The following is a 24,535-nucleotide window of genomic DNA, read 5'->3' on the forward strand; positions in this document are numbered from 1 at the left end:
CTCTTGCAGACAAGGCCCTTCTCTCTTCCAGTCCCCCGCCCCCACCGCCCACCCCCAGCCACTTCCTAGCTGAAGTCCCTTGGATCCTTCTGACTCTTTCAGTCTGCAAAGGCGCAGTCCTCTGGTGTAACAAACAAAAGCTCCTAATTTTGCTAATCTCTGAGAAAGAAATTTCCAGAAGATCCTCAAATGACTGAACACGTGTGATGTTTTGCTGAGGCTTATGGAAGTAGGAGTTATGAAGCCATTCATCTCTTCCCCAATCCCTCTTGAATAGCAGATACATTTTTGCAGCCTCTCTCCAGTTAGAGCCGGCCCACGTACAGCGCAGTCACCCTGCAGCAGGGTGTGCCAGATTTTTCCACTTAGTGATCTGTTTTATTAGCTTGTCATTATGCCAGCTGGAAGGAATTGCTGAGCCAGCACAAACTACCTCCAGTGGAGCCCCGCCCTCCACTAGGTCAGCAGCCGCACCGCCCTCGAGCAGGTCAGCAGTGCCAGCCTGTGCCGGCTCAACACGTCTGTCTTTTGATTTGTGCTCTGTTTGCATTTAGGAACTGATATAACTCCAAGCTGACAAAGGCTCAAAGGGACTCAGCATGGTCACATCTGGACACAAGCACTTAGGAAACTTGAACAGAGTTCTCAGTTGGCAGTGGGGACCCAAGGAGGCAAAGGCATGTTCCAGTGGGCACGGAGCACCGAGCTGTGGATGGAGGGATGGGCGATGGAGGGATGGATGGTAATGGAGGGATGGATGATGGAGGGATGGGCCATGGAGGGATGGGTGATGGAGGGATGGATGGTGATGGAGGGATGGATGGTAATGGAGGGATGGATGATGGAGGGATGGGCCATGGAGGAATGGGTGATAGAGGGATGGATGGTGATGGAGGGATGGATGGATGAGGGAGGGAGGGATGGGTGATGGAGGGATGGATGGTGATGGAGGGATGGATGGATGATGGAGGGATGGATGGGTGATGGAGGGATGGGTGGGTGATGGAGGGATGGATGGGTGATGGAGGGATGGTGATGGAGAGATGGGTGATGGAGGGATGGGTGATGGAGGGATGGTGATGGAGGGGTGGGTGATGGAGGGGTGGGTGATGGAGGGATGGATGATGGAGGGATGGTGATGGAGGGATGGATGGGTGATGGAGGGATGGATGGGTGATGGAGGGATAGTGATGGAGGGATGGGCGATGGAGGGATGGTGATGGAGGGATGGTGATGGAGGGATGGGTGGGTGATGGAGGGATGGTGATGGAGGGATGGTGATGGAGGGATGGGTGATGGAGGGATGCCTGTTCCTTCTTTGCACATTATGGATGAGGCTTTGGGTTTGATCCTCAGTACGTAAAATCAATCAGTTCATTAAATGAGTGTTTTTTAAATGTAGAAATTCTACAATAGTGGAGCTTAAGCTCTTGCAGTGAGTCGTGCTGAGATGCATTGCTGGCATTGCAGTTGGAGGTCACTTGCAGCAGGAAGGGGTGACGTCACAAAAGCCTGCTGGTGTTGGGTGTGACAGTGATACCAGGACCCTCAGGCTCTGCGTGCATCCGTCTACTCCTCAAAGCCTCCTGTGCTAAGGATGTAATAAGTTAGTTAATGTTGAGCTCTTTTCTGCGTAGTCTCTGTTTTAACCCACGCAATGATGGTGAGGTAACTTAGCCTGTCACTGCCCTGTGCTGCTGAGGAATCTGCCACTTGGAGAGGTGAAGGGACTTGCCTTAGAATATGGGGCTAAAAAGTGACAGAGCCACCACTCTGCCCACATGGTCCCCTTCCACCATCCCCTTCCCTATTGAGATGCCTGGGTGAGGGATTGCTGAGCATGGCTCAGTTCTACCTGGGGTTTGGTGTAGATGCTGAGAGCTCAGAGAGGACACACTCACCCCTGCTTCTTGCCTAATTTACCTTGAAGTCTCTAAGGTCTGAGGTTGCTAACCAAATATGTCTGCTCCTGGTTAAAAGAAAAAAGCTAGAAGTTTAAGCAGACCATCTGTTTCAGGTGGAACACGGAAGCCTACCCTGCCGGGGCTGCGGGCGCTCCAGAGTTCTTTCACCTGCAGAAAGATGATACAGGAAGTAGCGCCTCAAAAGCCCATGTGTCACAGCAAGCAGAGGGCTGGCATTGTGCAGTGGGGCCACGGGCTTTAAAGGCATGGGGGCCATGTGCTGTGCCCCTCCACCACTCTGGACCTCAGCTTTCTCTCCTATGAGAAGGGAATGCTAGTATCTGCCCCATAGGCTTACTAAACAAGTAGATAAGTAAGTTCCTTTCGCAGAGTTGACCCGTGGTTAGTGCTGCAGAATGGATCTAGTGCAACAGGGGCACCTCCATGGTCTCTGTTTCTGGTTTTTGAGAAGTATGGTCAACAGCCCCTTCTCTTGATTTTCTAAGTTGGGTCTGGGCTTCTAGTTGACTTCTGTTTACTGTTTACCATGACTAAAAGCAACTTGGTTGGGGGGGATTCTTTTAGCTTACAGATTACAGCCCATCACTGAGGAAGGGCAGGAGCAAAGACCATGGAGGACACTGCTTACTGGCTGGCTTCTCCTGGCCTGCTCAGCTGTCTTTCCTATATAGCCAGGCCTACCTGCCCTGGGATGGCACTGCCCACAGAGGTCTGGGCCCTCCTACATCAACTAGCAATCAAGAAAATGCCCCACAAGCACATCTGATGGAGGAAATTGGACAATTGAGATTCCCTCCTCCCAAGTACATAAAGTTGGCAACCAGCACGAGCCTTCACAACTTCTAAACTTTACACTTGCCTCAGGCACTAGACCCTCCCTCCCTCTTCCTTTCAGCGCCTGGCCTGGCCCAGGGTGTTAAGTTTACCATTAGGGTTGCGGTCTCTCTGTTCCTTTGCCACCATTTTGCTGCAAGCTCACCTCTGCACCTAACTTACCCTGCTTCCTGCCTTCCCTGGCTTACAGTCCATTGCTGCAGGTGAAATCATTAGTTTCCTTTGCTCTCTTGATTCCTCCCCAAGCCTGGAAGAAAAACTCAAAGAAAATCATTAAGATCCCACACAGAGGGACTCCGCATGTAGCTCAGTTGGTAGCGTGCTTACTTAGTACGCATGAGGCTCTTGGCTTGATCACCACATAAAAATTAGGCATGCCTGCCTGCAATCCCAGAACTCAGAAGGATCAGAAGTTCAAGTTCATCCTTGGCTGGAGAGGAAGTTTTATGCTCACTTCTGTCCCTCATAGTCATTCATTCCATGACTGCTGAGTCATGCAGTCCATGACTACTAAGTGCGGGCTCTGGGGTGATTCTGATACACCACTCGGCACCGGAGGGGAGGGCTTCTGTCAGCTTCTCATGGCTGCTTAGAAAGTACCTAAATCATGAGGGATGCCAGACCTGATAGTGCAGGTTGAAATCTCAGCTACCTGGGAGAAGGATTCAAAGCTTTAGGCTAGCCTAGGCACAGTACTCAGTCATTGTCTCAAGATAGAAGGACTAAAAAAAATGATGGAGATGTAGCTCAGAGGTAGACTGCTATTATTTATTTATTTATTTATTCATTTATTTATTTATTTATTGTTAATTTATTCGTTCATTCTTCCACATTTCTGGAGGCTAGAATTTGTTAAGACTGGTTCTTCCTGGAAGTTGTGAGGAAGGCCTGATATGATGGCTAGTTTTTAAAAAAAAAATTTATTTTTTTATTATTTTTATTTTATGTGTATGTGTGTATTGCCTGCATGTAGGTAAGTGCACCTGTGTAGTGCAATGCCAGCGGAGGACAGAAGAAGCTGTCAGATCCCCTGGAACTGGAGTTACAGACAGCTGTTAGCTGCTATGTGGATGCTAGAATTCGAACTTGGGTCTTCTGTAAGAACAGTCAGTGTTCTTATCCACTGTGTCATCTCTCCAGCCCTTTGATGGCTATTTATTTATTTATTTTTTTTATTTTTAAAATTATTTATTTAATAACCATATAATTAGAAGCAGCATTTCATTACAACAGCATTGACATATTCAATAACAATTTCCAGAGCTAAGATGCATCTTGCGTTTCTAATCTCTATATATCTGATTATTACCAGTCACAGTCGGTTACTTTCTGAGCTCCTTGGCATCTGAGCATGGATATTAAGTCATCAGGTAGATTTCAATGGTAATGTGTTTCACATCTACTAATTATTAAGGAGCAAATTTTTATGCTTTGGAAGAATTCTTTTTTTTCCTTTTTTAAAAAATTTATTTATGCACCCACTTCCCAGGTAGCACCCTCCCATAGCCTCCCTCCCCCCACTAGAGCCCTTATACTCTGATATCCCTGCTACTGTCTGCTGTGTTGTCAGCACCCCAGCCAATCCCCACTACTTGCCCTTCTGGTGAATCTAGTCAGCCTATCTAGAGGGCTTTGTTTTAGGAAGGTCAGCTGTTCCTCATCTATTGGTAATTAGTTTTGATGGCTAGTTTTAATTGTCAACGGCACAATCTAGAATCACCTGGAACGGCAGTCTCAGTGAGGAATTGTCTAGATTAGGTTGACCTGTGGGCTTACCTGTGAAGGATTTTTCTTGATTAGGTTGTGTGGGAAGAATACCTGGATGTGGGCAGCACCATTTATGGGGTAGTCTTGTGCAAAGGAAAGGAACAGTAGCGTGCATTTGAGCTGTTTTCCCTGGACTGTGGTTGTGACTAGCTGTGTCCCCGAGGTTCTGGCTGGCTGTGCTATCATTTTCACTTTATTCTAGGGGTCCTTAAATTTGCTTTCTGATTTCTTTAATGACTCGTGGTTCATTCAAACATATATTATTCAGTTTCGAAGACTTTTTGTAATTTCTGGGATTTCTCTTGACGTTAATTTCTAGATTTATTCTACTTTGATGTGATAAAATATAAGACACTATTTCAGTTTTTCTTATGTTTGTTAAAGTCTGATTTTTACCTATAGTGTGATCAATTTTAGGTTCCATGGGTTGTTGAGACGAATGTGTATACTGTATCTGTTGGACTGAATATTCTGTAGATAGCTGTTAAATCCAACTAGTTTGGCATAGTTTAGTTTTAAAGTTTCTTTGTTGATTTTGAGTTTGAAAGACTTGTCTAAAGAAGGGAGTGGGGCACTGAAGTTCCAGTATTATGGTATCACCGTCTTTTGAACTTTCGTACTGTATTTTAGTGTTTTACGAGGCTGGGTGCCCCAACCTTTGCATAAATATTTAAAGTTTTTACACACTCTTGGTAAATGTTCTCTTTGTTAACATGCCGTGGTCATGTTTTATACCTTCTGACATTTTTGGTTTGAAGTCTACTTAGCAGATATGGGAATAGCTGGTTTTAGGCTTCTGTTTGCTTTCTAGGTTGATTTATATCATTCAACTCTCAGTTTGTGGATGCATTAGCCAGTGAGGTGTGCCCCTTGGAGATGGAAAATAGTTGGGTCCTGTTTTCATCTAGTTAGACAGTTTGCATCATTTAAATGGTGAGTGGATACCATTTCAGGTCTATTAATGAGAATTTTCTGTTTCCTGTGGCTGTGTTTGATGCTGTGCTGACTGGTTAGGTTACGGCTGGTTCTTTGCTTCCTCCCTTGGCAGTATTAGGGGTTTTCTGCTTTGCTCTGTTCATCTGTTCCTCATAAAATTTATCGTTTTCCGCCCTCTCACCGACAGGGCTGTCTTCCTTCTTCCTTTGTGTGTAATATTTCTTTAAGTATTTTCTGCTTTACTGGCTGGGCTACCATGAAATACCTTAATTTGTGCTTGTCTTGAAAGATTCCCGTTCCTCCACCCTTCATAAGAGATAACTTCGGAGTATAACAATCTTGATGGACAATTGCCTACTTGAAAGCTTAAGATACATCATTCCCTGTGTTCCTGGATTTTAGTGCTGCTGATAAATCTGGTCATTCTGATATTTCTACTTTTGTATGTGAGTTGGCATTTTTCCATTACAACTTTTAGCATTGTTTCTTTGATATATATATGAATAAATAAACTCTTTATCAAATTTATTCTTAGACAATTTCACACATGTATGCAGTGCACACCACTTTCACTCCCACATCCCAATCACCCCACTCATTCTCTCTCCTCCCCACAAATCTCTCTTATGTTCATGTCTGTTTGTTTAGTTTTGTGACCCACTGAAATAACCAGGGACATCTGCATGAACACGGGTTTGTCGGAGCCTACTGGACTCAGAAGAGTGTACACACTGAAGACAGCAACCCCCTCTCCCAGAATCTATCAGTAGCCAATGTTTCAGAGGTAAAGGGGAAGAGGCCCCTCTGTTCCTTGACCGGTTGTTGACAGGTCTGGTCTAGTGTGGAACCAGCACTGATAACACAGTTGTTGGGAATTAATGATTGCAATGGTTGTCTGAGTCAAGAGAACAGCATTTTCCAGCCCCTCACCCTGTCTACTGGCTTTTCCTTCCTGCCTTCTCCTCTACAGTGTGTCCTTAGCCTTAAACGGGGTGGTATAAATGTCCAGTGCTGGGCCCACCACTGCCACTTGCTCTCTGCATCTTGGGCAGCCTGAGTCTCCGCATTCCCCACCATTCATTGTAAGGAGAGGCTTTTTTGTCTATGTACTTAGAAGGCAGTTTGCTGCTATGTCAGTTTAGTTAAATATCAGTATTAGGTTCCATGCCTGGGCCTGCTACCTCCCCAGACCTGGGTTGTTAGTTGGGCTTGTAGTACCAGGCCTGCCCTCCTCCCAAGAGTGGGCCTCAAATCTGATCAGAGACAGTTAGTTGGTCACCCCCACAACAATTAAGCTTCTATTGCACAGGCGGGCATATCAGTCTGGCAGTTTGGACATCAGGGTAAGACTGATGGTGCCCAGCACCCTCTGGTAGTTTGAATGCTAGCCAGCAGGGAAGAAGTTTCCGGGTCAGTTCCAGCCTGTTTTCTCTATATCTTATAATCTAGGTGTGAGATGACTTCTGTATGGTTTGTTTAACACACAGTACCTGTGGAAGCCAGGACACAAGGAAGGACATGAGGTGGGGGGGTGTTGTCTCGAAGGAGGGGGATAGTGGAACATAGATAAAAGGAAATTAAAGAGGGGGTACCGTGGTTGAAGAGGCTTAAACAGGGAGAATGGCAGGAGAGCTGGGGACATGAGGGTGTGGGAAGGGAGGGTATTAATCTCGATAAAGGGAGCATGAAAAAGCCATCACAGGTAAGCCTGCTGACTTGTGACCCAAATAAAAACCACAAAAGAGGGACTGAAGGTAGTTACCCTGTGTGACAGGATGGCTTTGCTTCTAGCAGTAGAGGTTAATGAACATAGTTCCATGTCCCAGGCATGAGATTCTTGTATAAGAATGGATCAGGGGTTTCCCAGAAGCTCCTCAAACAACAGTGTCTTGTCAATCCCTTTGGTTTATGTTTTTGACGTCTTGACTATCATAAGTTATGGAGAGGTTCTGTGGTCGTGTCTATTTTGGGTTCTAAGATGACCATTTCTCTCTCTAGGCTTTGGGAATATTTCTGCTATATTTCTGCTATATAAGACTGTCCTCCTGCTCAGGGCTGTCTGTGACTGAAGTTGTGAGGGCGTGTGGAAGGCCCACCCACCAGGGCGCTGCAGTGGGAACTTCTAGGGCGATGGCAGGGCAGAGGGTCATCCTTTTGTGACTATTTCCATCTCAGCCTGAGGTTTTGGAGCCTTGTTTTCACTTCTCTCTCCAGCTCCTGCCCTTCCTTCAGCCTGGACAGTGTCTGTCTGGCTCTTGGGGCACCCTCCTGTGGCCACACTTCACTGGTGGCTACAGATGATCCCAGATGGGGGCGGTGTGTGGCCTCTGAATGGCAGTAGCAGCTTGGCTCCATCGTGGAGAAGTTTTCATCTTGGATTATTTCTGTTTCCTTTAGTTCTTCCTCTCCTATGAACAGGATCTAGTCTTTTTATCTTAACTCTGAAAAAATATCTTATCACACAGGCATAGCATCTCATCCACTGTCTTACCTAGAAATCGTGTCATAGGGGCTGGGCATGGAGCCCATATTGGAAGGCCAAAGATACTAGAGTCTGAAGTGAGTAGAAGCTGACAGAATGGACAGACTCAACGCTTCTGGAAGAAACTTCCCCTTTATCCAAAGTACCTGTCATGTTACCCTGATGTGTATACACAAAATGCAGTAGTTGATTCATAGTGTTTAGACCAGGAAACTTTCCCCAGCTTTGTGTTCTTCATCTGCTGCTAAAAAGTTCCTTGAAACTTTTGTTTGTTTTGCAGCTGACCAAGCCCTTGGCTCTGGCAAGGGTAGCTCTGAGCACTTACACGTAGCTCCTCATAGGAGACACGAAGTTCCTTCTTCTTCCCAAATGTCTCCAAGACATTAGCACGGTGTTCTGGCTGTCACTTTCTGCACCCAGGCAAGCAGAACAGAATGATAAATTCTTGTGGCCAATCTTCACGGAAGACAGTGAAGAAAACAAAGTTCTAGGTTCTTTGGTTCAACACCACATGCATAGTTCCTGTCCATAGTCGTTAAATGTGCACATTATGATATTCGAAGCCTCTAAATTAGTGCAACGAGCAGTATCTTCTCCCTTCCTGGCCACCTGCTGTTGTTTTTCCTACATGCTTCTGGAACGATTTTCTCTCTTCTAACCAGGTTGATGACACAGCACACTTACTGCTCAGGGGTTTCCCAGAAGCTCCTCAAACAACAGCGTCTTGTCAATCCCTTTGGTTTATGTTTTTGACGTCTTGACTATCATAAGTTACGGAGAGGTTCTGTGATTCTTGCTCAACTCCTTAGCAATATATCTTAGAACTTATGCTCTGTGGGTTCATTTAAGTATAGAACGGCCACACTCTATTGGACCCGAGTGGATGCTGTGGCAGGAATGTGTCAACTCTGGTCAGCATTTCGCATTCTGAAGACCGTTTGGTTTTGCAGCTGTTACTCTTACAAACAGGTGCTGCTATGGTTACGCTGCAGAGACACTGACTTGTACATGTCAAAGCATGTCTATAGGAGACCTCCTCAGAAATAGATTTTCCGAGTCAAAATCACTTCAGATTTTGAATCATACATTTTTTAAAGCGTCCTCTTCAGAACTGGCACTGGGTTCCCCTCTAGCAATGTCTCACGGTGCCCGTTTCCCCACGTGCCCACCAGCACGGTGCTCTAACCAGCATGTTAGATGTTTATGGTCTGATGGTAAAGGGGAGGTCCTAAGGGCCTGAATTGTAGTTCTGTTACTCACACGTTTTTGTTTAGTCATTTGTGCTTTCCTTCTGCTGTTATTTGAGCACCTCTGGCCTCTCTACAATGTGGGTAGGCCTCAACACATCAGTTAGCAAAGACTAAGGTCCGTGCAGAAAAAGGGATTCGGCCTTCCCGCCTTCAGGAAGTTATAACATCCTTTTCCTGGGCCGTCTCCTGGTTGTGTCCACTTCAACTCACAGAGTGTGACCTCCGAGAGCAGGCCATGAACTCTCCTTGAAGCTTCTGACAGGCACTCTTGGGGTATTTGCTCTTGGAATACTCCCCATCTCCATACCAGGAGGGCCCAGTGCTGGAAGAGAGGCCACAAGGGCTCTGCTCTGCCCTCGCCGCCAAGGTCGGCCTTCGGGTCGTTCCCAGGAGCAACACCTGAGTCAAGTAGCTCTGGGTGACTGCGGCCCTGATCTCAAGCCAGTCCTGGACTTTGGATCTTTCCAGCTGAGCTCCAGACACCAAGAAGAGAGAAGAACATCCTGCTGCAGCCTGTCCAAATGCCAGACCCACCAAATGCCCAACAGTCTGGCACGATGGGTGCTTCTCTGAACTCAGCCCGAGTGGTTTGTTGGCAGCCTGGAGGGCAGCACCGTGCCATGTGAGCCTTGTGACCCCTCTGCCCTGCTGCCTCTTCCCTGCATCTCTCCCTGGACACGCTCTTAACTCTTCCACCCCATCCCCAAAAAGTCTCTGCACACAGCAGCTGGTCCTAGATCCCCTCTATCCCACAGGAATCACAGCCCTGAATCCTGTACTCATCAGCCTCCTTGGCTTGTTTTCCTTTAGAGAACTTATCTCTTAGACTGTCCATTTTACTAGTTTGCTTTCCCCGCTCTTCTCTGACTAGCTATCAGCTCCGTGTGAACATGGGACTGAGGGTCTCTTCTCTTCGCCGTTGGTATCGCTGACACGGAGAGCAAAGCCCATGCCTCCCATGCAGGATGAGACGGGAAGGTGCATACAAGTCAGGGCTCATGAATTGCAGGACTCCCAAGTTAGCAGTGAGGGGGTGAGATGTGGAAAGGAGTCTGGGTTTCTATGGAAGTCAGAGCGAGTAGGATGTTTAGTGCACTTGATATGGGAGAAGATGAAGAAAGAGTCCAGGTGAGTCCAAGTTTGGGGTCGCAGGTGGGTTTGAGTCATTTGTGTTTCTTCCTCTGTGAACTTTTATCTCCCACATTTCCCATTGCTTTGTTGGTGTTTTCCTGAAAGATTTACTAGAGGTCGTTATGTGTTAGGAGTTACTAGAGCTCATTATATCTTAGGAGGGTAACACATCATAGCACGGTTGCAAGTAACTTTTTCAAGTTTTCCACTAGATTTATGTTTGGATTTTGTTTTTAGATCACAGAAGGTATTTTTTTTTCCTATCTGATTCATTTCTATTTTTGTGTCTTCTGCGTTTAAGTTCTCTTATTTTTTGAGGGCCATAAACAGAGTGTGAGTCTAATTTCTTTGCATAAAACACTAAATTTTTCCAGTAGTCTGAAAAACAAAGTTTGTATAGGAGCAGAGTTTGAAATTTCAAGTTTATAAACGTAGGCATCGAAGCACCATCTTTACCATGTACTACCCTGAAGCCTCGCTTACGGAACTCAGTCCTGAGGGCCTTCATCCAGTTTTGGCTTGTCACAGTGTTTACCAACATTCCTGAATGTGATGTTGTAAAGTAAGTTAGCAAGAGGAGAGAACGAGAGAATGTTTGATTAGCTCTGAAGTGGAGCAGAAATCGTTACCGTGCACCGTTTTATGGCACGTGACCCTTTTCTGGCATAGCAGTTTGGTTCTGCTTAAGTCAGTTGTACCAAACACAAATCACCCAGCAATAAATGTCTACAATTTCAGCTTTATAAAACAACTTCATTATTCATCTGGGAATGTGTGCTTATCAAGGGCATAATTTATGTATAGATTACTGCTCTCTCTCTGGTTTTGAATAGCAGAAGTTAGTTCTGTGCTTTATCAGTTTGACAAGAAACCCAATTTTATATTTACCATGTTAGACTTAGAAGTTGTGCTCATAGCACTGAAGGAGACAATGATGATGCTGGGAACTGGGGAAGGCCTCCTGTGAGTGTGGCATGACACAAAATCCTATACTTACTTAAAATGAAATATGAAATTTTATTTTGTATGTTTTCTTGTAGCTCAACTGTGTGGATCTTGAGCCTGAACTTTGCAGATGACATCATGTCGCAGTGTCAAAAGGTTGGACTTGCCTGGATCAGGCTTGGAGTTTGACAGATAAGTGACACATAGTTCCTAGTACTACACTTTCCAAAATGGGTGTGTCTTTTTGGTGCTGGGGCCTAAGTGTGCTTGGAAAGTGCTCTGTGACTGAGCTGAACCTCCATCTGCAATTGCTGTTCTTAACTCTAGATTTACACCTATCTTGGTGAAAAAATAGAGTTACTCTAGGCCATACTTCCTCCTCACGTGCCTGGGAGGAGCCGGCAGTGCTGGGCAGGGCTCTTCAAGGTGGGTTATCAGCAGCTCAGCACTTTATCCTCAGGATGTTCACAGACTTTTCCTCCCATCTGTAATCTTGCTAACTTTACAATTATGTGGGCTATGACAACAATATATGAAGAAAACTTAACTTGAAGGAAAAAAAAGTCTTGATGTGATTGTTCAGTGACTTAGGATTTTACAAACAAAAATTATGCTTGTTTGTGAAGAGGAATGCAATTTCCTGAGGTGAGCCTTGAGAGTGAACCTTCCTCTGACAGTCTCCCAGTATAACTGTGTCCTAAGAGCACGGGGGGCCTCTGGCTCCCTGACCCCCTAACTACCTGCTTGTAGAGTGTAGGTGCCATCAGATGAGAGGAAGGTGCTTGAGGGAGTGAATTCTCACTTTGCGGGTCAGGCATGCCCTTGGCAGAGTGCCTTGGATGAAGCCTCTGCCCTGTTCTGCTGAGGTAAGGGAGCCCCACCCTGACAACTCCCTTCACACTGACTTAGCATCAAGACTAGGTTGCAAGAGAGCGACTTCAGGTCCCTCCAGCGCTTACCTCAGAGTGTGAAGCTCACCCTAGTGAGCTAGTTGCTTTCCTCCTCTTCTGAGGTGGTGCTCTGAACCCCTAATGTCTATACGTTCACTCCTGTTCTACAACAAGGCATCTGTGCCTCCCAAAGTCTCACCATCAAAAATATTTCTCCAGTCAGGCATGGTGATGCATTCTTATAATCCCAGCCCTCAGGAGGTAGAGGCAAGAAGATCAGGAGTTCAAGGACATCCTCATCTACATAGTGAGTTTGAGGTAGCCTGGGCTACATGAGACTGTCTAAAACAACAATAACAACAAAATCCTTGTGATGTTTAGTGTCAACTGCCAACTTGACAGGATCTAAAGTTACTTGGGAGATGGGCTCTGGGCATGCCTGGAGATTATTTGATTAATTCATGTGTGGAGACCCATCTTAAGGGTGGGTGAGACCATTCCTGGGTGGGATTTTGGATGGTTTGAAACAGAGAGACTGTGCTGAGTCCTAGTGTGCGTGTGTTCCTGACTGTGGATGTGGTGTGACCAGCTACCGCAGGCTCCTGCTGCTGCCTTGACTGCCCCATCATGATGGACTCTACCTGGAACGGAACTAGAAGAAACCTTTTCGCCCCTGGATTGCTTCTGTCTCTGGGTATTTTATCACAGCAACAGGAAAAGAAGCAAAGGCTCGCTCTCAGACCAAGACCAAAGAATTTCCTCGGGAAGAACAGGAGACTGAAGAAGAGACAGGAACCTTTTATTTCTTTTGTTCCAAATGACTAAAGGTCGAGTTTGTGCTCCACAGTGAGACAGATTAAGGTCCTAACTGTCAGAACCTGTCAGTGTGGCTTTATTTCAAAATGGGGTCTTTACAGGTATAACCAAGGTAAGATGAGGCCATACTGAGTGGAGTAGGGAGCTGAATCTGATGGCTGGTGTGCAGTAAGCAGAGGCGAGTTTGCACACAGTGAAAGCCCCGTGAGGTGGGAGGCGGAGACAAGTGTAAAAGCCAAAGGGTAGTGGGGATTCCCAGCAGCACCTAGGAGGGGGTAGGAAGTGTCCTACAAAGCCTTCAGAGGGAGGGTTGTCCTAGTGACACCATCTTCTTGCATCTGGTCTCCCAAATCATGAGAGATTCACTCACTGATGTTTTCAAACACTGGGTATGTGGTGATCTGTTATTCACCTTCAGGAAAGGAAGATAATATGTAGCAGTAAACTTCAGATGTCTGCTTGTGTTAAGGGATACCGGGTAGCTGGTCAAATATCATTTCTGAGTTTTGTCTACAGTGGTGTTTCTGGAAAGATTGGCATTTTAATCAGGAGTTTTAGGAAATGTGTAAGTAAGGAACAATTGTGAAGATTATGACTAAAAGACCTTAAGGATATTGGGGAATTTCCTGGAGAAAGACCAGAAAGGAGGCCGCTAAAGGATGGCACTTGTAGCTCCTCCAGTGTTTGTTCTCCAGCCCTGAGTGACACAGACGCCATGTCCACTGCCCCATGTCCCTACTGATCCCAGTGTCTACCCATGGCCTAAGATATATGATCCTGACCCAAGGCCACTGCTGGCTTATCAGAGCCAGACAGCAACACTTAATGAGATTCCCTCCTGAAAGAGCCTGCAGTTTAGCTGGGGGAGCTCAGGGAATTGGAGGCTCTGGGTTGAGACAGAGCAGATCAGGATGTGGAATGTGTCACCCTCCCACTAGTGGGATCCTCTGGCAGCTCTAATGAGTTCCCAGAAAGCCATTTCTTGGGATTGGGATATAAGAATATGCTAGAGACATTTGTAATGGATGAGTACAGCCAAAGGGCGAACACAGGATCTGAGCTTTTGTGTTGACGCTGCTTCAAGCAAATTGGCGTGGAATGGAATTAGTCTGCTGACGCCTTGATGTATCTACAGAGCGGTTCTTGCTGCCAGAGAACTATTGAGCCTCTGTTGTCTTGGCCCAGCATGGTTCCCTTGGCCTTCCAAGGTCCTCCACATTCTCCCTCCATGCTGACACTGCCTCCTGTGTGCCGTCCTTCACCCGTAGCAGAGGGTTGTTTGGAGCTGTCCCATCTTGATGTAGCCGATCCTCTCCCCCGACTGCATGGGCCACTTCTCTGGCTTTGGACCTTCATTCTCTGCCAGGGTGGGAAAATCACTGAATGCTTTTTATGTGGTCATCAGAGTCTACAGTGGAGCTCAAGGATGGCTTTGACTGCAGGATGAAGCCATCCAAGTGCAGCATCAGCCAGAGGGTTTTACTATTCTCATGCAACAGGAAGCTCAGAGGGAACAGCGGTGGTGGCAGGCCTCCGGGTACCAGTGCCCAGTATTCTCTCCTGCTCCTCATGGAGTGACTTGGCCTTGGGATGATACCATGGCTGTGCTCCAGGCAGAGAGAAGATGGAAAAGCAAAGGCCAGCAGAGTCTGTCTTATCAGTGACTTCCTGATGGGCATCTTGTTCATCTGTCTCCTGCACTGGAAGGAGGGCAACCTAGGACAGAAGCCATGCTGATTTTGTCACGTTGTGTGGGCAGAGTCAGTGGTAGGGACGGGTACAGATGCTACAAAGACACATTCACTGGGTGAAGGGTCAAGGAGCTTCAGTGTGGAAGAGGAACCTGGATGGAAAGGCTACAAACCTGAGCTCTCTTGAGCCCACCACTAATGATCCTGTTTCACTTCTCATTGGTAAGAGAGAGGGGCTGCTGGGACTCTAGGCCAGTCTCTTCCCGATGTTTATGCTCAGAATCATGGGAATAGTGGCTAGAAACCAGAGTCCTGAATGTCTTATTGTAGAGTCTGAGTGTGGGGCTCACAGGGACCTGTCCATAGTCTGGTATTTGGGAAATAATGGAGTGAAAATATGTGTGTGTATGAGAGGAAGTGGGAGCTGTCACAATGTGAGTATCTGTGTGGCTTATGTGAGCGTGGGTTGCCTAGTCTTATATGTATATGTATGTACATGCCTGGGCATGTGTACATATGACTGTGTATATTACATAGCTGTATATCAATATATGTGCATTTGTATGAGTGTATGCATTCATGCACTTGAACATGTATGCGTAAGTCTGCATATGAGTATGTTTTCATGTGTGTGTTTGTACATGGGGAACTGTGTAAGTTTGTGTGTATGCAAAGGCACATATGAGCATGTGTGTATATGAGTGTGTGCACGTGCCTGGACACATGTATTCCCATGAATGGGTGAGTACACGTGGTTGAGCTTTGACTCTGAGGTGCTTATAAGCCCGCTGCCCTGCCCTTGCTTCAACAAGAAACTCACTCAGGTCTAGTACCGGATCCAGTTTTTAACAGCATTTTGTAGTGCAGAATAATTGGAACCAGATTGGGGCTGCACTGCGGGAAGCAGAGCCTGTGAGGAGCACATGTTGACTCTGGAGGCTGCGAGCTGGGAACACTGCTCTGTGCCCACCCTTCATCTTAACACACTTAGTCAGCAGCTAGTTTCACATGACTGACAGCCACTGTTTGCCCAAATCTGCTGACCATGGCTGGGCAGCTGAGGAGGCAACCTGGGGCATGCTCCATTCTGAGGCTCTGCCTCTTGTCTGGCTGTTTGGCCGGCACAGCACTTTTGTGTTCTGATGACTGACCACTCATTGACCCTGGACTGTTCATTTCCTTGCCTGCTTCAACCAGAGAGCCTGTTCCTCTGGGTGGTCAGGAGTGGCTGCCATGTGCTGGGTTCTTGTTGCTATGGGCATGGTAAGACGGTCCCAGTTAGACTCGGGCGTCTGTACACTCTTCTAGTTCTGTTGTGGGTCTGGAGCATGGACAGCTGTCCCCTTGTATCCCTTGGGCCTGTAGTACATGGGCAGGTGGCAGGTGGCTGTCTGTTTCCCTAGGGTCATGACGTATGTCCATACTCTGGTGCTGCAGCCTTGGAAGGTGCTCATGAAGGGAAAAAAATTACTAAATGAAAATTAGATCACGGGGGAAATCAAGAAGGAATTAAAAGCTTCTTAGAACTGAATTAAAATGAAAGCACAACTTACCGACACCCTTAGGACACGATGAAGGCAGCACTTAGGAAGAATTACAGCCTTAAGTGCCTACACCAGAAAATTTAAAGAATCCTGCATAAACAAATTAATGATGCACCTGAAAGCCTCACAGAACCAAGAACAAACAATGTCTAAAAAGAGATAAATAAAATGAAGGCTGAAATTAATAAACTAGAAATGAAGAAAACAATACAAAAATTCCTTGAAAAGAGTAACAAGATTGACAAACCTTTAGCCAAATTAACCAAAATAAAAAGTATCAAAAACAACAGAATTAGAGGTGGAAAGCGAAACATTACAAGAGACCCGAAGGAAACTCAGAAAAATGTAAGGACTATAAATATTCCACTAAACTATTTGATAATATTGGTGCCTCTTTCTCCACCTCTTTTCTGAAGCCATGGCAGGAAGGAAGGGAGGGGGAAGGGAGGGGAGGGAGGAAGTGAAAAGGGGAGGGAGGATGAGAGGAAATAAAGCCACACCAGCCAACCCTGGATCCCCAGCAACTGATAAAAGGTGGTGTACTTCAGAGCACCAGTCCTTTATCTCCAAATTCAAAACACTGTAAAATAGTTGCTGAATCATAAACATATGTATAAGAAATGAAAAACAAACTAGTCCACGAATGTGAAGTGATAGAACATGTGTGTAACCATTGCTGTTGAACTAATTTTCTAATATACATCAGAAAACAATACTAACATTTCATGTACACATATACATATAAGCCCCATCACCTGGAGACACAATAACCTGGACTCTGGTGCCATATCTTCTAAATCACTTGTGGGTCAGGTTTCAATCCTGTATATGATAAAAAAGGATAGGTGTGTGTGTGTGTGTGTGTGTGTGTGCGTGCGCGTGCGCACGCGCATGACAGCCTGGGTGCACCAGTAGTTAATGTGCTTACATACCCCTGGGTGATGGTTAATCCTGGGTGTCAGCTTGACTGGATCTGGAATTAACTGAAATGAGAGAGACCTTCTTGATTGGATCATCTGAAGCTGGAAGACACACCCTAAATGTGGGCGTTACCTTCTGATGGCAGCCATATAAAAGACTGTGGCAGAGGAGAGCAATTGCTTTTTGCCCCCTGCCTTCTCTCTCGCTGGTGAGTTCCTCTTGTTGCTGTAGACTGAAGACTAGCAGATCTCTTGGAATTTGTCAGACTTTCAGCACCAGATTGGAGCTACTGAGACATCCAGTCTCATGAACTTGAGCAACTACTAGAGTCTCAGCCTCTCCAGTGTGGTGCAGCCATTGTCCATAGAGGACTACTCAGACTCTGTTCTGTGAGATAATCTGATAAATACACACACACACACACACACACACGTATATATGTATGTATGTATGTTCATTCTAGTGGTTCTGACCAATGCACCCTGCAAACGTGAGGGCCAGGGTTTAGATTCCTGAACTCACATAAATGCTGGGTGGTGAGGTGGTTGTCCTGTAATTCCAGTTTAGAGAGGTAGAGATAGGGAATCCCCAAAGCAAGCTGGCTAGGAGACTAGCCATATTGGCAAGCTCCAGATTTGATTGAGAGCCCCTGCCGCAATGGATAAGGAAAAAGAAAAAAATTTAATAATCATATTTCCCAGCCCAAGCCAAGGCAAAATAAAGCAATCTCTTTGTATTACACATACAGTTAACAGTGGGAAGAAAGCAAAGCCTCTGTACTTCAGTCAAACCTGATATAAACGAGAGTAAGGTAAACATACTGACAGGAACTGATAGGCTGAATACCTTTCCCAGGCCTGGGTGAAGTGAGTAACCCATTTGGATCTGTCCTGTCTGTTGAGCCCTGGGTCACAAGGCTATGATCTGTCATCCCCCACCATAGCTAGGAGCCTCTCTTGGAAGCCTCCCCTGAACCTTCCCACACTTTCAAGATGGGGTCTATCCCAAGGCCACCCCTTGGCCAGGTGTGCTTTCCCACATTTTTATTGTTGTTGGTAGCTGCTTTATTCTTCTGTGGTCAAATAGAACACAGGATGATATTTCAATTTTCATAAATTTGTGGAGACTTGCTTTGTGTCCTAATAATGTGGTTGATTTTGGAGAAAGTTTCATGGAGCCAGGAAACAAGAGTGTTCTTTGGTATTTGGGTGGGATGTTCTGTAGATATCTGCTAGATCCATTTGATTTATTGTGTCATTTAAGTCCAGGGTTTTTCTGTTCAGTTTTTGTCTTGTTGACTTGTCTGTTGGTGAAAGGGTTACTGAAGTCACCCACTATCACTGTGTTGGAGTCAATGTGAGATTTTAGAGCTAATAAAGTTTATTTTATGACATTGGATGCCCCTGTGTGAGGTGCATCTATGTTTAGAATTATGATTTCTTCTTGGCTTTTTCCTTAATGAGTCTGAAGGGGCCTTCCCTCTCTGCTCATTAGTTTTAGTTCAGTCTATTTTGTCAGATATTAAAATAGGTAAATCTACTTGTTTCTTAATTCCATTTGCTTAGAATATCTTTTTCCATCTTTTTACCCTAAAGTGCTGTTGATAGTGAGGTGTGTTTTGTGGAAGCAGCAAATTGATGGATCCTCTTTTCTAATCCAATCAGTCTGTTTCTTTTTCCTGGGGAGTTGAGACCATCAATATTGAATGTGATTATTGACCAGTGTTTATTAATTCTTGTTAAGTTGGTGTTGTGGTACTGTTTTCACAGACATCTTTTGGTTGGCCATTGTGGGATAATTTATTCATTCTTGGTGCCTTCTTGAGAGCCTAAATCTTCTCTTCTGATTGAAGTTTTCCATTGAGTGTTATCTGCATAGCTGGTTCTCTGGATACAAATTCCTTAAACCTGTTTTTGTCATGGAAATTTTTTCTTTTCTCCTTCAGTTGCAACTGACTGTAGTCTGGGCTGCCACTGCATTCTTCCATGACGTCTGTGGCAATGGTCTATATCCTCCTGGCTTTCATAGACTCTATTGGGAAGTCTGCTGTTTTTCTGATGGGCCTGCCTTTACATGTGACTCGATGTTTCCCTCTCAGGTCTTTGTTGTTCTGTTAGTATTTTGACTATTATCTGATGTGCTGAGTTTTTTTCTAATCCTGTCCATTTGGTGTTCTGCATGACTTTTTGTACATTGTAGGTATCTCCCTAGGTTTGGGAAATTTTCTTCTGATTTTATTAAAAATATTTTTGCATGAAATACATAAAAATTCAATTCAATAAAAAATTAAAGTTTTTTTGTGGGACTCGAGAGAAGAATTGGAAGTGAGGACTGGCTGCCCTTGCACAGGACCTGGGTTCGAGTCCCAACACCCACATAATGGCTAACCAGTTAGCCAGTTCCAGTTCTGGGGGAATCTGATGCCCTCTTCTGACCCCCATGGGCACTGCACAACATAGGTGCACTTTTATACATGCAGGCAATACACTCATGTACATAAAATAAAAATAAAAACAAATATTTTTTGCACCTTGACCTGAGTTTCTTTCGTTGGGCCTGTGATTCATAGTTTGGTCTTTTTGCGTCATCCCAGAGGCCTTGCATATTCTGTTCCTGGCTTATCTTAAATTTGAAATTTTCATCGATTGAACAATTCATTTCCAAGCTTGTCTTCAAGATATGATATTTTCTGTTCCATTTTCTCCACTTCCATTTTATTTTTTTTCTCTAAAATTTTTGAGTCCCTGACTTTTTAATTTCAAGTTCTATTTCAGATTGACTTTTCTTCAGAGGGGTTCAAATTCAATTAGCTAGCTGTTGATTGCCTCCCACCAGATAACAGTGCCACTACCATACCAACAGAGGTAGTTTGCCATGCCAGTCATTAAGGTTATTAGGCTTTAGGGCTGGATTGGACCATTGATTGTTTTTCTCCCTTGGCAGTTTGCATATCGTCATCTAGCATTATGATAGCCGAACTTCAGTTAGAAGGCTTCCTGGTCAGGTCCTGGTCTATTGGTTAAAGGTCTGTACCTTAAATATAGCCTGTCCTCTACAGTAGGATTTTATCTACTAGTTCTTGGAGATAGCCAAGAGGTTTGGCAACATCCTGTGTTGTTTTGGGAGTTTCCTGGACCATATTTACCAACGACTCTAAGGGGGTTCTCTCCTGTCTGGTACTGTGTTCCTTGCCAAGCACTTCCCACGTATACATATGTATTAATGTTCAGACACTGCATGTGCATTTCTCATAAGGTTTCGAGGGCATCAGTTTTCCCTCTAGGTCTCCTAGTCCCCAAGAATCATTCATCTCTACTCTATTTTCTCCCATCCAGCTTCCCTCCTCCCTCCCTCCCTCCCTAGTCCCAGTGCCCCCATTATCCCCACCCTCCCCCCAATACCACCCACCTCCCACCATCCCTCCTCTTCTGACTTCCCTCCCTCCTTCACACCATGGCCCCTTCAATGTCCCTCCTCTCCTCCCTGCTGAATATCCCCCCCCATAACATCTGTTCCCTACTATCCCTCTCTCAGGTTCTTTCTTTTTCTTTACCGCCATGAATCCTTTCACTTTATCTGGCTCTGGTGCTACACCAGAATTTATATACACACATATAAAGGATTGGTGTTACAATCCTCAAATGAGGGAGAATATACACTGCTTGATTTTCTGCATTTCTGTTACTTCACTTAGTATAACACTCTCTAGCTCCATCCATTTACCTGCAAATTTCATCTTTTCTTTTGCTGAGTAGAACTCCATTGAGTAGATGTACCACATTTTCATAAACCATTTGTCAGTTGGGGGACATTTAGGTTGTTTCCATTTCCTAGCTATTGTGAAGAGAGCAGCAACAAACATGGATGTACAGGTATCTCTACAGTAGGTTGAGTCCTTTGGATATATGCCAAGTAGTGTTATCACTGGATCATATGGTAGGTTCATTTTTAGATTTTTGAGGGTTCTCCACACTGCCTTCCATAGTGGTTGCACAAGTTTGCATTCCCACCAGCAGTGAATGAGCATTCCTCTTTCTCCACATCCTCTCCAGCATTTAAAGTCTTTCATTCTCTATTCTTAGCCAGTCTGACTGGGGTAAGATGAAATCTTAAAGTGGGTTCGATTTGCATTTTTCTAATTACTAAGGATGCTGAGGCCTTTTTAAGGTGCTTCTTAGCCATTTTTATTTCTTCATTTGAGAACTCTCTGTTTAGGTCTATTGCCCATCTTTTTTTAGGGGGGGTTGTTTATTTTCTTTCTTTTTTGAGTTCTTTGTATATTCTGGATATTAATCCTCTGTCAGATGTGTAGCTGGTGAAGATTTTCTCCCACTCAGTGGATTTCTTCTTCCTTTCCTTGGTTGTTTCTTTGGCTGGACAGAGCTTTGTAATTTAATGAGGTCCCACTTGCCAGCTGTTGACCTCAGTGCCTGAGCAGTTGGTATCTGATTTAGAAAGTCCTTTTCCATGCCTATATCTTGGACAGTGCTGCCTACATTTTCTTGTAGCAGTTTCTGAGTTTCAGGTTTTATATTGAGGTCTTTAATCCACTTGGGGTTGACTTTTATGCAGGGTGAAAGATAAGGGTCAAGTTTCATTTTTCTGCAGGTGGAGATACAGTTTTGCCAGCACCGCTTGTTGAAGATGCCGTCTTTTCTTCTTTGTATGTTCTTAGCACCTTTGTCAAATATCAGGTGGCTGAAATTATATGTATTCATGTTTGAGTCTTCTGTTGTGTTCCATTGATGTAAATTTCTATTTTTTGTGCCAGTACCATGCTGTTTTTATGACTATAGCTCTGTAATATAATCTGAGATCTTGTATAGTGATCCCCCCAGCATTGTCCTTTTTGCCCACATTCGTTTTGTCTATCCAGGGTCCTTTGTGATTCCATATGAATTTTAAAATGATTTTTTCAAGCTCTGTGAAGAATGTGCTGGGTATTTTGATTTGGATTGTATTGAATCTATAAATTTGCTTTTAGTAAGATTGTCATTTTCTCAATATTGGTTCTACCAGTCCATGAGCATTGTAGATCTTTCCATTTCCTAGTGTCTTCCTCTATCTCTTTTTTTAGAGTTTTGAAGTTTTCATTGTAGAGATCTTTAATGTTAGCTACCAGGTGGGTGCTGGGATTTGAACCCAGGTCTTCTGCATGAAAAACCTGTGTTCTTAACTGATGAGCCATCTCTCCAGCCCCTGAGGGAGTGTAGATTTTTTTTTTTTTTGGTCTTTTTGAGACAGGGTCTCCCTGTAGCCCTAGCTGGCCTGGATTTGCTATGGAGACCAGGCTGGCCTTGAACTCACAGAGATCTGTCTGCCTCTGCCTCCTGAGTGCTGGGATTAAAGACGTGCACCACCACGCCTGGCTGGGAGTGTAGATTTTTAAAGTATTCCATTACAGTGTTTTGGATTTTTTTGGTGTCTGTTGTGATGTTTCTCCTTTTGTCTCTGATTTTATTGATTTGGATTTTCTCTTCTTTCTTTTGGTTAATTGGGCTAAGGGTCTGTCTATCCTGTTTAACCTTTCAAAGAATCAGCTCTTAGGTTCATTGATTTTTGTGTTGTTTCCTTTTTTCTATTTCATTAATTTCTGCTCTGAGTTTTTGTTATTTCTTCTCATCTACTAGGTTTGGGGTTGGTTTATTCTTGCCTTTCCAGAGTTTTGAGTTGTACTGTCAATTTGTTTACATGTGCTCTTTCTGATTCTTTTAATGTAAGCATTAAGAGCTATAAACTTCTTAGGACTGATTTTAAGGTGTCCTAGAGTTTTGTTGTGTTGTGTTCTCTTTTTCATTTTGTTTTCTTTCTTTCTTTCTTAATTTCTTCTTTGACCCATTCAGCATTCAGGAGTGTGTTGTATTTACTACAGCTTCTTCTGCTGTTGATTCTAAGTTTTATTGCACTGTGGTCTGACAGAAGGTATAGAATTATTTCAATTTTTTTGTATTTGTTGAGATTTGTTTTGTGTCCCAGAATGTGGCCAATTTTAGAATAACTTGCATGGGCTGCTGAGTGGAAAGTGAATTCTTTGGTGTTTGGTTGGATATTCTGTATATGTCTGTTAGGTCCATTTCATGTAATATGTCATTTAATTCCAATGTCTCTTTGTTTATTCTTTGTCCAGTTGACCTCTCTATTGAAGATAGTGGGGTATTAAATTCACCATTACTGAGTTGGGGTTAATCTCTGTTTTATAGTCCTGGAATACCGATTTTATGAACTTGGGTGCTCCAGAGTTTGGTACATATATGTTCATGATTGCAATATCTTCTTAGTCAATTCCTTTGATTAGAATGAAGTGACACTCTTTAAGAGACTCTGTCTCTTTATTGAATCCTAGTTTCATGTTTTGAATTATTTTATCTATTTCATTCAACTGTGTTTTCATGGTCTTTGTTCAGTTGTTGATTCATATCCTCTTTGAGTTCCTTAAAAATATTTTTACTATTTGGTTGTTATTGTCTGGAAACATTATGAAGGGCTTGTTAACTTGTGTAGCAGCCACACTATCCCATATTATCTTGGTTCTTTTTTTTTTTTTCTGAGACTTAGGTATCTGTTCTGGTGTGGTGGTGTTTCTTGGTATGAGTAAGTGACCTTGTCCTTGTTGAATGTATCTTGTTTGTTATTTCCCCAAATCCTTAAAGTTATGGCTCACCCGAGTAGTGCTTGGTGTTGGGGACTCCTGCTGTGTAAAGTAGCAAGCAGTCTCTTCATGTCCGGAAAGCCCACAGGCTCGGCTTCAAATGCAGAGACTCCTTTTTCAGCAGGATGCTTTTCTGGCATCTTCCTGCCTCGTCTTTTGAAGTAGCCGCCACAAAAACATAGCCTCTGGCTCTGGAAATGCCAGGCTTTCCTGTGTGATTTTCAGGCAGTCTGGCAGCCTGGCAGGAGCTTACTTCCACATGTAAATGGGGCATCCTAAAAGTACCTATCAGCTAAGGTTTTTATTACCACCCCCATGGTATAAGTGTCCTGGTTTTTCCTCAATAATTGGAGCTGGAGCTGGATTTCTAAGACTTGGAGCCGAGCAGAGTCAGGAGAATAAAGAGCTGTAACACGGACTAAGCTGAGTCCCGTGTCTTATTGCCTACAATCCAGGCTCCCCGGGGGGCGCTTTCCTTCCATCATCAACTCACGGAAACCCAGCTGTAGCTGCCTCGCACCTTCCTGCCTGATCCAGCAGCCAGTGGATTTCGCATCTCGAGGAAGTGCATGGGTGAAATTAGGGCGGAACTCGGCCGGGCCAGCCCCGGTAGCAGAGGGACTCACAGCGGAGAAGCAACCGAGAAGCAGGGGCCTGCCAGCAATGCGCTGCGGGACCCGCTGCCTTCCTGGTGCGCACAGGGGACCGGCACCATGTTAGCAGCTGGTGCCCCGAGATCCCTGCGCACCCCATA

Source organism: Nannospalax galili, unplaced genomic scaffold (genome assembly GCF_000622305.1).
Source record: "Nannospalax galili isolate Female #2095 unplaced genomic scaffold, S.galili_v1.0 scaffold197, whole genome shotgun sequence".
In the NCBI taxonomy this organism is placed as follows: Eukaryota; Metazoa; Chordata; class Mammalia; order Rodentia; family Spalacidae; genus Nannospalax; species Nannospalax galili.